Source organism: Macrotis lagotis, chromosome 4, assembly GCF_037893015.1.
Source record: "Macrotis lagotis isolate mMagLag1 chromosome 4, bilby.v1.9.chrom.fasta, whole genome shotgun sequence".
Taxonomy (NCBI): Eukaryota; Metazoa; Chordata; class Mammalia; order Peramelemorphia; family Peramelidae; genus Macrotis; species Macrotis lagotis.
In genome coordinates, this window is record NC_133661.1 from 237,935,553 (window position 1) to 237,950,404 (window position 14,852).

Consider the following 14,852-nt stretch of genomic DNA (forward strand, 5'->3'; position numbering starts at 1 on the left):
ATATATATATATTGATAGCTTTGGTTTCTTCCATATTCTTTGAATACTTAACAATTGCATTTTTATTATGAAATTTAACTTAATTCTTTGTATATTTTAGAATTGAATCCTTTGTCAGAAACACTTGGTATAAAAAATTGCTGTCCAGCTTACTGCACTCCTTTTAAAGTTAGTTGCAATGTTGGGGTATTTTTGTGCAAAGCTTTTTTTTTAATTTAATGTAATCAGAATTATCCAGTTTGCTTTTATAATAGTCTTGATCTTTTCTTTGATCATAAACTGCTCCCCTTTCCATAGATATGACTGCTAAACTATTACTTGCTCTACTAATTGGCTTATGATATTTTCTTTTATGTATAAACGCTACAGCCAGTTTGACCTTATTTTGGTATATGTGAGATGTTAGCCTATGTCTAATTTCTGTCAAACTGTCTTCCAGTTTTCCTAGCAGTTTTTACTGGAGAGAATTTTTATCCCAGAAATTGAAATCTTTGGGTTAATCCAACAATAGAATACAATAGTCATTTACTACTGTTTCTTTTACACCTAATCTATTCCATTGATCCACCACTCTATTTCTTAGCCAATACAAACAGTCTTAATAACTCATGCATTGAAATATAACTTCAGATCTGGTATAGCTAGGCTGTCATGCATTGCATTTTTTTTCATTAATTCCCTTGATATGCTTGACATTTTGTTCCTCCATATGAATTTAGTTCTTTTTTTCTAACTCACTAACGTAATTTTTTGTAAGTTTAATTGGGACAACACAAAATAAGTAATTTAATTAGGATAGAATTGTCATTATTTTTATATTAGCTCAGTCTACCCATGAGCAATTGACATTTACCCAGCTATTTCAATTTGATTTTATTTTTATGGAAAGAGTTTTACATTTGTTTTTATAAAGTTTCTGATTCTACATAAGCAGGCAAACTCTCAAGCATTTTATGTTGCCTGAAATTATTTTAAATGGGATTTCTCTTTATATGTCTTGCTGCTGTTCCTGTTTAGTAATATGTAGAAATGTGAGGATTTATATGGGTTTATTTCATACCCTGTGACTTTGCTAAAGTTGGTAACTGTTTCCAGTAGGTTTTGAGATTTTCAGGGTCTCTAGGTGTAACATGATAACATCTGCAAAGAGTGACAATTTTGTTTCACCATAACTGATTCTGATTCCTTTAATTTCTTTTTCTTATTGCTAAAGCTAATATTTTTTTCACATATAAAATTTAATATTTATTTTTCATTACAATGTAACTCATATTGTAATGAATATAATAATAAATGTAATCATGATGCATGAGTGGGTTTTTCTGGGTTATGGTAGAAGGAAATAGTGCCCTTTTTGTTTGAACTCCCCTCCTATATAACTACTTCTTTTTATTCTCTTATAAAAGATTTTATTTTGAGTTTTGCAATTTTTCCTTCAATCTTACTTCCCTCCCCCCACCCCCCACAGAACACATTGTCAGTCTTTACATTGTTTCCATGTTGTACATTGATCCAAATTGAGTGTTTTGAGAGAGAAATCATATCTTTAAGGGAGAAACATATAGTATAAGACATAAGATCAGACATTAAGATAAGAGCTTTCTTTTTTCCTAAATTAAAGGGAATAGTCCTTGGACTTTGTTCAAACTCCACAATTCTTTATCTGGATACAGATGGTATTCTAAATTGCTGACAACCCAAAATTGTCCCTGATTGTTGCACTGATGAAACGAATGTGTCCATCAAGGTTGATCATTGTCCCCATATTGCTATTAGTGTGTACGGTGTTTTTCTGGTTCTGCTCATCTTCCTCTGCATCAGTTCATGCAAATCCCTCCAGGCTTCCCTGAATTCTCATCCTCCTGGTTTCTAATAGAACAATAGTGTTCCATGACATACATATACCACAATTTACTAAGCCATTCCCCAAATGGGGAACATTTACTAGATTTTCAATTCTTTGCCACCACAAACAGGGCTGCTGTGAATATTTTTGTACAAGTGATGTTTTTACCCTTTTTCAGCATCTTTTTTAGGATATAGACCCAGTAGTGGTATTGCTGGGTCAAAGGCTATGCGCATTTTTGTTGCCCTTTGGGTATAGTTCCAAATTTCTCTTCAGAAAGGTTGGATGAGTTCACAGCTCCAACAACAATGTAATAGTGTCCTAGATTTCCCACAACCCTTCCAACAATGATCATTATCCTTTCTGGGCATATTGACCAGTCTGAGAGGTGTGAGGTGGTACCTCAGATAAGTAGAGCTAACATTTTCTAATACAATATTGAATAATAATGGTAATCACGGGCATTATAGTTTTGCCCCTGATTTTTATTAGGAATACTTCCAGCTTATCTGCATTATATATGATTCTTGTTGATGGTTTTTACATAGATACTGCTTTTCATTTTAAGGAAAATCTCATCTATTCCTATGCTCTCTAGTGTTTTTAATAGCAATTATTTCTGTACTTTGTCCAAAGTTTTTCAGCATCAATTAATATAATCATATGATTTCTATTAGTTTTGTTATTGATATGATCAATTATGCTCAGTTTTCCTAATATTGAACCAACTCTGTATTTCTGGGATGAATCCTGCTTGATCATTGTGTATTATCTAAATGATATTTTGCTGCAATTGCTATGCTAAAATTTTATTTAAAAGTTTTGCATCCATATTCCTTAGAGAAATTGGTCTATAATTTTCTTTCTCTATTTTGACTTTTCCTAGCTTAGGTAGATATGATATTGGTTTCAGAGAAGGAATTTGGCAAACTACCTTCTTCATGTATTTTTAAAACTACATAAAATTGGAACTATTTCTTGAATGTTTGGTAGAATTCACTTGAGAATCCCTCAGACCCTGGAGCTTTTCCTTAAGGTTCATTATAGATTGTTCAATTTTTTTTCCTGAGATAGGTTTATTTAAGTTTTTAATGTCTTTTTTAACCTGGGGAATTTATATTTTTATAAATATTTGTCCATTTCAATTAGATTATCAAATTTATTGGCATACAGTTTGGCAAAATAATTCTGAAATATTACTTTAATTTCCTCCTCATTGGTGGTGAATTCACCTTTTTATTTTTGATACTAGTAATTTTCTTTTCTTCTTTCTTATTTTTAATCAAATTAGCTAAAGGTTTATCTATTTTATTATGTCTTTTTCATTAAAATCAACTCAGTTCTATTTTTAGTTAACAGTTTTGTGTTTTCGTTTTTTTAAATTTCATCTTTAATTTTTAGAAATTCTAATTTAGTCTTTATTTGGAGCTTTTAATTTGTTCCTTTTTAGGTCATTGAATTATTTTTTCTCTATTTTATTCATGTAAATATTTAGAGATATAATATGTTTCTTAATAGTTTCTTTGGTTGAATCCCATAAGTTTTGGTATGTTGTCTCATAAGAATGATTTTCTTCAATTCAATCATTAGTTCTTTCTATGATTTGCTGTTTGATCCACTAATTTTTTGAAATTAGGTTATTTAGTTTCCAATTAATTTTATGTCTATAACCCTAGGTAGGGATGTAACCAATTTAATCTTATTGGGTAGCAGTCTTTTTCTTTTACCCTGTTTATATTTTTGCTTATCTCTTGCCTCTCCTGTTTGAAAATAAAATAAAAATAAAATAAAATTTTCTGTTTCACTCTGGTCTTTTCATCAGGAAAGTTTGAAAGTCATCTCTTCTCCCTGCAAGAGAAGGCTCAGTTTTGCTGGATAATTGATTCTTGATTGTAATCCAAGCTCCCCTGCTCTTTGGGAAATCATTTTATAAGTCCATTGATCCTTGAAGGTGGTTGCAATCAGATCCTGTGAAATCCTTGGTATTTGAATTTCTATTTTTCTGATAACTTGCAGGATTTTCTCCTTGATCTGAAAATTCTGGTAATTGCTCACAATATTCCTTGGAGTTTTCATTTTGGGATCGCTTTCAGAAGGAGGTCACAGTTTTTTCTCAATTATTCTTTTGCCCTCAAGTTCCAGGATACTAGGCAATTCACTATATATTGAAGAACAGAATCCAACCTCAAGGTTTTAGGTAGTACTATGATTCCTAAATTGTTTCCCCTGGATATATTTTCTAGATCAGCTGTTTTACCATTGAGATAATTTACATTTTCTTCTATTTATTTTCACATTTTAAAAATTTTAACAGATTCTTTTGTCTCATGAAGTCATTAACCTCTATTAATCACAGCTTATTTTTGAAGCAGTTTCTCCATTTAACTTTTGCATCCCATTTTCCATTTGGTCAAATCTATTTTTTATTATGTAAATATTTTATTTGCTTTACAATTATATACAATAGTAGTTTCTACCTATCATTTTTTGGTAAGGTTTTGAATTTTACACTTTTCCCCTCACCCTCCCTTTCCTTCCCCCTCTCACCACCACAGAAGACAATCTGATAATCATTACATATTTTTCATTCAATACATTGATCAAAATTGAATATGTTGAGAGGAAAAAAGTATGCTTGAAGAAAAAATAAAATATTAGAGATAGCAAAATTATTTAATACATTAAGACAATTTTTGTTACATTGAAGGCAATAATCTTTAGTCTTTGTTGAAACTCACAATTCTTTCTTTGGATACAGAAGCTATCCTGCATCACAGATACCCTAAAATTGTCCCTGATTATTGCACTGTTTGACGGAGCAAGTCCATTAAGGTTGACCTTTATCCCCATGTTGCTGTAAAGGGTCTATAATGTTTTTCTGGATCTGCTCATCTAGCTCAGCATCAATTCATGCAAGTCTTTCCAGGCTTGCTGAATTCCCATTCCTTCTGGTTTCTAATACAACAATAGTGTTCCATAACATACATATGCTACAATTTGTTCAGTCATTCCCCAATTGATGGATATCTCCTCAATTTCCAATTCTTTGCCAACACAAACAGAGCTGCTATGAATATTTTTGTACATAATGTTTTTACCCTTTTTCTTGATCTCTTCAAGATACAGACCTAGTAGTAGTGGTATTGCTGGATAAAAGGGTATGCGCTCTTTGCTAAGGTGGGGCTCTAGAGTAGAGGGCATATTGTCCCAAGCTTTTAAGGGTTTTTGCAGCTGTTTTCAGAGATATTTTTAGAGATCTGCAAGTTTTCAGTTCATCCAAGGTCTTATTGTACAATTATGACTATTCTCCTGGCCTGTGTTCTAGTCTGTGGGTGATCACAAGCACTCCTTTCTGCCCTGAGATTGTGAGGAGAGTCTCTGCTCCACTGTGGCAGTAAGCTCTCTTGTCCTATGTTGTTTTTTTTTTTTTCCTGGAACTGGGACCCAAGACTGTGACCCAGTTCTGAGTATAGGAAAAGCAACAGAATCCTGCATAAGGGATAGCAAAGAGACATCTGTAATCCCCTTCTGACTACCTTACCATTTGCAGTCTGAGAGCTCTGGAAGCAGTGACTACTCATAGTTTAGTGCCTCCCGAGGCCTGTTCCTGATCCAGCAAGTTCTGTATCTGAACTGCTGAAGCTTGTGTTGGACTATACTTTAATATCACCTTGTTATGAAAGAGTTTTCCTGCTGACCTTTCAAGTTATCCTTGGCATTCCCTGGGCTGAGAGGTGTGAATAATGCCACCATTGCCACTGGACCCGTTGCACCACAGTCTGTTCCTATATGGAAGGGACCAATTCTCTCCAGCATAGCCCCACTGCACTGTGGGTCCTTTCCAACCCCAGTCCAATAGTCTCTTCCTGCTGATCTTACAAGTTACCTTGACCTGGAAAAAATGTTTTGCTCAGTATTTTTCTGGGTTCTATCACTCCAGAATTTGTTTTAAGTCATTATTTGAAAGTTTTGGGAGTGGTTTGGGAGAGAACGCTGGCAAGTCCCTGCCTTTGTTATTTTGCCACCAAATTCAATAATTATTTATAAATACCTACTATGTATAAGGCACAGTGGTAAGAGCTGGGGGGGGAACACAAAAAGTGCCTAAAGACAGAATTTGATTTTAAAAGAGTTCACAATCAATCTAATGGGAGATTTGACAAGGAAACAAATATGAATAAATAAGCTATGTAAAGATAAAAAAATTACCACAACAAAAGCACCAAGATTAAGATGTGTTTAAAAAAAAGCTTCCTATAAAAGATGATACTTTACCTGCGACTTAAAGAAAACTAGGACAGCCAGTAGGCAGATATAAGGAAGGAACAACTCAGGTATGGAAGAAATCCAAAGAAAATACCCAGCACAAATGAAGTATTTAATCCATGTAACATCAATAAGGCCAGTGTTACTGGATCAAAACCTTCATAGAGTGGAGAAAGGTACAAGAAGACTGATGAGGTAAAAGTGACAATAGAGAGATATGGGAGTTTATTGAATGGGATGGCAGAAGTGTGACATAGCAGGACCTGAGATTCAGCAGCTAAATACTTTTGCATCTAAAGAGAAACTGGATTGAAGTCAGAAAACATTTAAGGCAGGAAGATCAATTACTACAGTTCTGCATACATCTCAAGGCTTGAGGTAATGAAGGACTAGCGATTTGGCAGGGATAAATGTAGAAAGCATATTCAAGAGATGTTTCAAAGGTGAAATTCACATTTCTTGGCAACAAATTTAATATAGGGATTGTGAAATTATGAAGAGTCAAGGATGATGACCTAGATTGTGAATCTGAGGGATGAAATTGTGATATTTTCCTCCATAGCAATAGGGAAGGTAGGAGGGAGGGACCATTTACAGGAATAAAATGAGCCCAATATTGGAAATATCTACTTTAAGATATCTATTGCACTTCCTAGTTTGAGATAACTGAAAGACAATGGGAGATATAACAATGAGGAAGGAGAGCATAACATGAGAATTGTCAACATAAAGATGATAATCATCTTTATGACATCTTAATGAAATCACTAAGTGAAATAGTATAGAGGAAGAAGACATATGCTAGAATGTTATGGGCCACCTCTGGTTAAAGGAGGTGCTAGATGAGCAACTAGGAAAGAAAGCTGAGGGGTGGCCAGATAGAAATAAAGTGAGGTGAGAATGGTGTCCTGAAATTTTAAAAGGAAAAGATTGTCAAGGCATAGTTTTTTAGCAGTATCTACAGCTGAAGAGAGTTTAAGGATAATGAGAACTGAAGAAAGGTGTTTTTTGTTTGAATTGGCAATGAAGATATAATCAGTAACTTGGAGAGAATGTCATTTGTGGAATGATGAGTGATAATCCATATTATAAAGATTTAAGAAGAGAGTGAAAGGCAAGAAAGTGAAGGTAATTAATGCAGAAAGTCTTTACCATGAATCTTATATCAGATAGTATAAAAAAGAAATAAAAGAAATGATATTGTGATAGAGATGAAAGGATCCAATGAGGGATTTTGGGGGGATGGAATATTTATATGCAATACATAAAGGAACCAATGGAGAGAGAAAGATGGAATATAAGTGGTAGAGGGGGCAGCTATATGGCATGAAGCATCAGCTCTGTAGTCAGGAGGATCTGAGTTCAAATCCTGCCTCAGACATTAATAATTAGCTGTATGACTTTTGGCAAATCACTTAAACCCATTACCTTAAATAAAAATTGAGGAACAAAGAAAAGGAGTGATAGAGTGGGGAAAAAGAATTAATCTTAAAACTTTTATTTATTTGTTTCTTTTTATCCATATGCACATGTATATTTCCAAATTGCAAAATTCCCCTCCACCCTCTTTTCCAACCCCCTCCCCTTAGCAGGGAACAGTCAGGTTAGCATTTTACATAAATAGTTTTATAAACATGCTTACAAATTAGTAATTTTCAGCATGAGGAATTAGGAATACAGGAATGAGATATATGAGATAATTTTTATAAAGTCTATATCAAATTCAGAAGGGTTGTTTTTTTCTGTGTGTTTTCTTTTGTTTTATTTTTCTTTCTCTGGATAGGAATAATATAGTCCATATATAATCAATACAATTTTTCTAGCTTTCTGGACTGTCAAAAGGGGCTGCTTCCATCAAGGTTGTTCATCTCATAATGTTGTTGATGTGTACATTGTTTTCTTAGTTCTAATCCCTTTGCTCAGCATCAGAACCTATAAGTCATTCCATGCTTCTCTATAATCTTACCATTTATGATTTCTTATAGAGAAATAGTATTCCATATTATTTCTGTACTATAATTTATTTAGCCATTCTCCAATTGATGGGCATCTCCTCAATTTCCAAATGTTTGCCTCTATAAAAAGAGTTGCTATGAATACTTGAGAACATGTAGAACTTTTGCCATTTTTAATAATTTCTTCTGGATATAGACCTAAAATTGGAATTGCTGGGTCAAAGGATATGAACAACTTTCTTGCTTTTGGGGTATAGTTCCACATGGCTCTCCAGAAAGGTTGGATCCATTCACAACTTCACCAGCAATACATCAATGTTCCAATTCTCCCACAAACTCTCCAACATTGATCATTTTGCCTTTTTCTCATCTGGGCTAATCTAATAGGTGTGAGATGATACCTCATTGTTGTTTTAATTTGTATTTTCCTAATCAATAGTGATTTGGAACATTTTTTCATATGATTGTATATAGCTTCAATTTCTTCATTTGAAAACTGTCTGTTCATATCCTTTGACCATTTATCAGTTGTGGAATGATTTGTGATCTTATAAATTTGATGCAATTTTCTCTATATTTTAGAAATGAGACCTTTATCATAACACTTGCTTGTGAAGACTGTTTCCAAGCTTTCTGCTTTCCTTCTAATTTTGGCAGCATTGTTTTTATTAGTGTAAAACCTTTTAAATTTAATATAGTCAAAATCGTTCATTTTGCAGTTTAAAATGTGCTTTAATTCTTCTTTGTCATAAATTTATCCCTTTTCCATATATCAGATAGATTTTCTTTGATCTATTAATTTATCTGTGGTATCCCTCTTTATGTCTAAATACTGCACCCTTTTTTATTTTATTTTGGTATAGGGTATGAGATGTGGATCTATGCCTAGTTTATGCCATTTTTCTAGTTTTACCAACAATTTTTGTCAAAAAGTGAGTTCTTATCCCAGAAACTGATGTCTTTGCATTTGTCAAATAGTAGATTGCTGAAGTCATTTACTGCAGTTTCTTTTGAACCTATCCTAATCCACTGATCCATTACTCTGTTTTTTAACCAATCCCAGGCAGATTTCATGACTACTGCTTAATAATAGTTTTAGATCCTGATAGAACTAAGCTATGTTCTTTTACAATTTTTTTCATCAGTTCCCTTGCTATTCTTGACCATTTTTTGCCCCAGATGAATTTTGTTACTATTTTTTCTATCTTGGTAAAGTACTTATTTAGTAGTTTGATTGGTATGGCACTGATTAGATAAGTTAATTTGAGTGGAATTGTCAATTTTTTATTATATTAGCTAGACCTAAGCATGAGCAAATTACATTTTCCCAATTATTTATGTCTAAATCTATTTGGAAGAGAAGTGCTTTATAATTGTGTTCATACATTCTCTGGGTTTCTCATGGGAGATAGATTCCTAAGTATTTAATGTTGTCTACAGGTATTTTAAATTAGAATTTCTCTTTCTATCTCTTGCTCTGGGGCTTTGTTGTTCATATAAAGAAAAGCTGATGATTTATGTGGATTTATTTTTATATTCTACTGCATTGCTGAATTTGATAATTGTTTCAAGGAGTTTTGAAGATGATTTTCTTGAGTTCACTAAGTATACTATCATATCTATTGCAAAGAGTGAAAGCTTTGCCTCCTTATTGCCAATTCTGATTACTTCAATTTCTTTTTCTTCTCTTATTACTACTGCTAGAATTTCATTTATATTGAATTTTTTTAGGTTTTTGCAAGGCAATGGGGTTAAGTGGCTTGCTTAAGGCCACACAGTTAGTTAAGTATTAAGTGTCTGAGGACAAATTTGAACTCACTACTCCTGACTCCAGGATTGGTGCTCTATCCACTGCACCACCTAGCTGCACCACTGTGAGAATTTCAAATACTATATTGAATAGTAATGAGCAGCCTGGTTTTAACCCTGATTTTATTGGAAATGCTCCAAGTTTATTCCCATTAGATATAATATTTGTTGATGGCTTTAGATAGATACTAATTATTATTTTAAGGAAAACTTCATTTATTCCTAATCTTCCTAGTGTTTTTTAATAGAATTGGATGTTGTATTTTATCAAAGAATTTTTCAGCATCTCTTGAGATAATCATATAATTTCTGTTGGGTTTCCTATTGATATGTTTAATTATGTTGAATGTTTTCCTAATGTTGAACCATCTCTGCCAACCTGGTATAAATCCAACATGATCATAGTGTATTATCCTGATAATAATTTGCTGTAGTTTCATTGCTAAAATTTTATTTAAGATTTTTGCATCAATATTCATTAGGGAGATTGGTCTATAATGTTTTTTGTCTGTTTTTGTTCTTCCTGGTTTAGGTATCAGGACTATATTGATGTCATAAAAGGAGTTTGGCAGAACTCCCAACTGTCCTATTTTTTAAATAGTTCATGTAGAATAGAAATTAATTGTTCCTTAAATATTTGGTAGAATTCACTTGTAAATCCATCTTCACCTGGAGATGTTTTTCTTAGGGAGTTCATTGATAATTTCTTCAATGGCATTATTTAAGTAATTTATTTCCTCTTCTATTAATCTGGTCAGTTTGTATGTTTGTAAATATTCATCCATTTCACTCAAGTTATACAATTTAATGGCATACAATTTGGCAAAGTAGCTCCAAATTATCTTTTTAATTTCCTTCTCACTGGTGATTAGTTCACACTTCTCATTTTTTATACTGGTACATTGGTTATCTTCTTTCTTTTTTAAATCAGATGAACCAGAGGTTTGTCTATTTTATTGGTTTTTTTCTTAAAACCAACTCTCAGTTTTATTTATGAGATCAATGGTTTTCTTGCTTTCAATTTTAATAAGCTCTCCCTTGATTTCCAGAATTTCTAATTTGATATTTAATTGGGGATGTATTATTTGTTCTTATTCTATGTATTTAGTTGCATACACAATTCATTGATCTCTTTCTCTATTTTATTCATATAAGCACTTAGAGATATAATGTTTTCCTCAAAACTGTCTTGGCTACATCCCATAAATTTTAGTATAATGTCTCATTATTATCATTTTATTGGATATAATTATTGATTACTTCTATTATTTGCTGTTTGATCCACTTAGTATTTAAGATAAAGATTTTTAATTTTCACTTAGTTCTTGGTTTATCTTTCCCTGTCCCTTTATTTCATGTAATTTTATTTCATCATGGCCTGAGAAATGTATATTTATTTTGTTATTTCTGCCATTCTGCATTTTATTTTAAGGTTTTTGAGTTCTAAGACATTGCCACTTTTGGTGAAGGTGCCATGTACTGCTGAGAAAAAGGTATATTCTTTTCTATTCCCATTTAGTTTTCTCTAATAGTTTATCATATCTAAGTTTTCTAAGATTTCATTCACCTTTTTAACTTCTTATTTTTTTTCAGCAATAAAAAATTTTTATTTTAGTCCTTATCACCTTCTCACAGTTACCTAGCACCACAGGATGCAAGGACTTATTTATGGTAAACATGTATAATTTCATGCTTAAAACCTGAAGCATGCATTTGGTAGAATTTATACATAATGTCATCTGTGCAATATTTTTTTAAATCTGCATAAATGTCTTCAATGACTCATTCATATTTTAGATATTAAATTATCTGCTGCATTTAAAATTTGACAAGTTGATGCAAAACAATATTAGGAGGTGTTACACAAATTGACTTTTTTACCCCAAGGCTTTTATACAGGCATATATCTGGCAGAGTGGGAAAATGGCAGCAGCCTCAAGGTTCATATTGAACAAAAATCATTTATGTGCATAACAGTCCACATAAGAAACATACACAGATGGCACAAATATTCATACAGTTGGAACCACTAGTGCAAATGCATGCATTTGAGGTACTTATTTTTATCATGGTCAAGTATAATTATGCATAGTCATTTTCCTCAAGTGCTAATGATCTTAGATCTCATCAAATGAAAAATTCTAACAAGTATGTCAATAGCATATGTTATCTTTACAGATTCCAAAATGCTACTCTTAATTTAAAAAATACTTAAAATTTGAATGTTTTCTGATGCTTACCAGATAAGGTATAGGTGGAGACTCTTTAGTTATTATACCTGGCCAAGAGAATTTGAAATTGTAGCAAGATCTGTAGTGAAATATTAAAATACTTAGTTATTGCTTCATTTGGACTGAGAAAACCAAAAGGCATAAGCAGTGTTCAATGATGAAAACAATATATCCCAAGTAGCAGTACATGACCTAAAAGGCCTCTGTGCAATAAGCATTCTTTAGTTAGCTATACTATGTGGCAGGCTCTTGTACCCTACAAACACAAGGAGGTGGTGAATGGGCAAAATGATTAAGAGAGGGGCATGAGCAACTCCTGAGCTCTGTTAATTCTCTCTTTAGATGCTCCAGCTGCTCTACCTGGAATATATTTGCCTGTTCAGGCATTGAATCATATATCCTGTCATAGATTAGGCCATCAACACCTAAATCTCTCAACTTCTTTCTGTTTTCAGAATCATTGGTATCATCACCCCAACAGAATATTACTAAATTCTTAGATTTTGCTTCCTCAATATATGATGGATTCCTAAGAAGATTTTCACTATGTACATTTATTCCCAGCAAATTTTCAAACTCTGCAAAACTCATTGCAAAGGAAGTTGACCTAGATCTTAGATCCATCAGTTCAGGATAAACATTAGATTGTCCTTGAGTCAAAAACAAAACAGGAAATTTGTTCTGCTTGTGTTGAATCATTGTACAGACTTCTGCATCAAATGAAGAAAATATAATTCTTCTTTTTCCAGAATTTTCTAAAACAGTCTTTAAAATGATATCTATAAATAGGGTCATGTCAAAAAATGCTGACAAGTTGCCATCCCATATTCCATATCTTTGTTGGCAAATCCATTTTATTTCAATGTTAAACCAGACATCCTCTGGCAAAGCCTCTAAAACCATATGGAGAGAAGGAAATGGTTGATCTTCAGAGACAGAATTTTCTTCCACAGCTAAAGATGCAGTAATTAAGGACTCTTTTGATTTTAGTGCAGTTACATGACACAGCTTTAAAAACTGGAGTTGAGCAAAAGTTAATTCTTTCACTGGAATTTCAAACAGTTCTGTTGGTACATCATCATATTTCTTTTTCATTGTCATGCAACAAGTGAGATCATGATATACAATAGGTACAAAATCCTTTGAAAGATGGACATCAAATTCTACATAAGCTGCACCATGACTAGCTGCACTTCTTAAAGATCACTTGTATTTTCTTGTACTTTTGCAAGCCTGGTAGTAGTTGTAGAATTTCCTGCACCTTGATGTCCAACATCTAAAGTTGATCTTGTATTCCAGTACTTTGAAAATGAACACTTCATATTACAGTTGTATACTACTATTGGTTTAATAATTATATAATCAACTCTAACTTTGCCAATTGTTTTTCTTGAACTCCTGTTCATGATGGGAAGTGTGAGAATTCCTGCACTTGTTCCAACTTTCAACAATAGTAGAAGACAATAGACATGCAGTACCAACATGTCTGGGAAGTACATCTCCCTGAACAATTGTTTCACTTAGATCTTCTTCAAAAAAGTCAAAGAGTAATTCCATATTATCTGGTTCCATAGACTGTATATGATATTCTGTCCATCGGTCAGGTTGCAACCCATAACCACAATCTGGTTGAGAATGCCGACATTTGAATTCATCACTACTTATTAAGGATATCTCTAAGTTTTTTGCAATTTTGTGATGTACTATGGGAGATAAACAATCTTCATCATCTTCCAAGCCTTCTAATGTTACTTTTACCCTAAACCGAGATTTTTTAAATTTTTTCTTGGATATCAAGACAGGCAGGACTGAAGAATAATGTAGATGCAATCTTATTTCAGTCTGACATGTCAGCCATCCATTATCCAGACTTTCAACACCATCAAGGATTCCATATTGTCCATCATTAACTGTGCTTTCATTTTCTAAAGGGGTTATTGATCGTGGTTGTAGATGAGTCTCCCACATGTGAACTATGACTTAACATGGACCACCGATAGTCTTTGGTTCTATGACATATCCTTTAAAGTAACGATACTGAACTGGTACTCCTCTATTAAGTGTAATAAGTTGTTTTCCATAGAATATTATTACTAGGCTTCTCTTCAGGTTTTAGAACCACACAATATTGAGGATTCCAATTTCCCAAAGTGTCACAGTCTCCACATATTGCAAAAATTTCTCCTGGTAGTGGAGTTCCTAAAAATTCAAAGGTAGTTTGAGAAGGTGTCATCTTGGCAGATTTATTTAGGATATTGAACTTTCAGAGAGGGGGCGTCCAGGGCCCGCGGGCCCGCGTGGACTCCAGGGCTGGAGGACGGGCGCCCCGGCGGCCGCGAGAGCACCCTCGAGGGCTGCCCAGCTGCGGCTCAGAGGAGGAGGAAACACCTTTAACTTCTTATTTATTTTGTTGTTAGATTTATCTAGTTTAAGAGAGGGAGACTATGTTTCCCATTATTAGAGTTTGCTGTCTATGTTACCTTGTAATTCACTCAACTTTTCCTCTAGAAATTTGGATGCCACAACACTAGTGCATACCTGTTTAGTAATGGTATAGCATAATTACCAATACTGCCTTTTAAGATGATGTAGATTCCTTCCTTATTTCTGTTAATGAGATTGATTTTGGTTTTTACTTTATTTGAGATTAGGATCACTACCCCAGATTTTTTTTTTTTTTACTTTATCTGAGGCATAGTATATTTTGCTCCCAACCTTTTACCTTTACCCTCTGTGTTTCTCTCT

At 33.2% G+C, this 14,852-nt stretch overlaps 1 pseudogene; it reads right to left on the minus strand.

Moving 5' to 3' along the window:
* Positions 1-12,213: 12,213 nt before the first annotated feature.
* On the minus strand, positions 12,214-14,340 carry LOC141520340 (glycerophosphocholine phosphodiesterase GPCPD1 pseudogene; annotated as a pseudogene).
* Between the last annotated feature and the right edge of the window lie 512 nt (positions 14,341-14,852).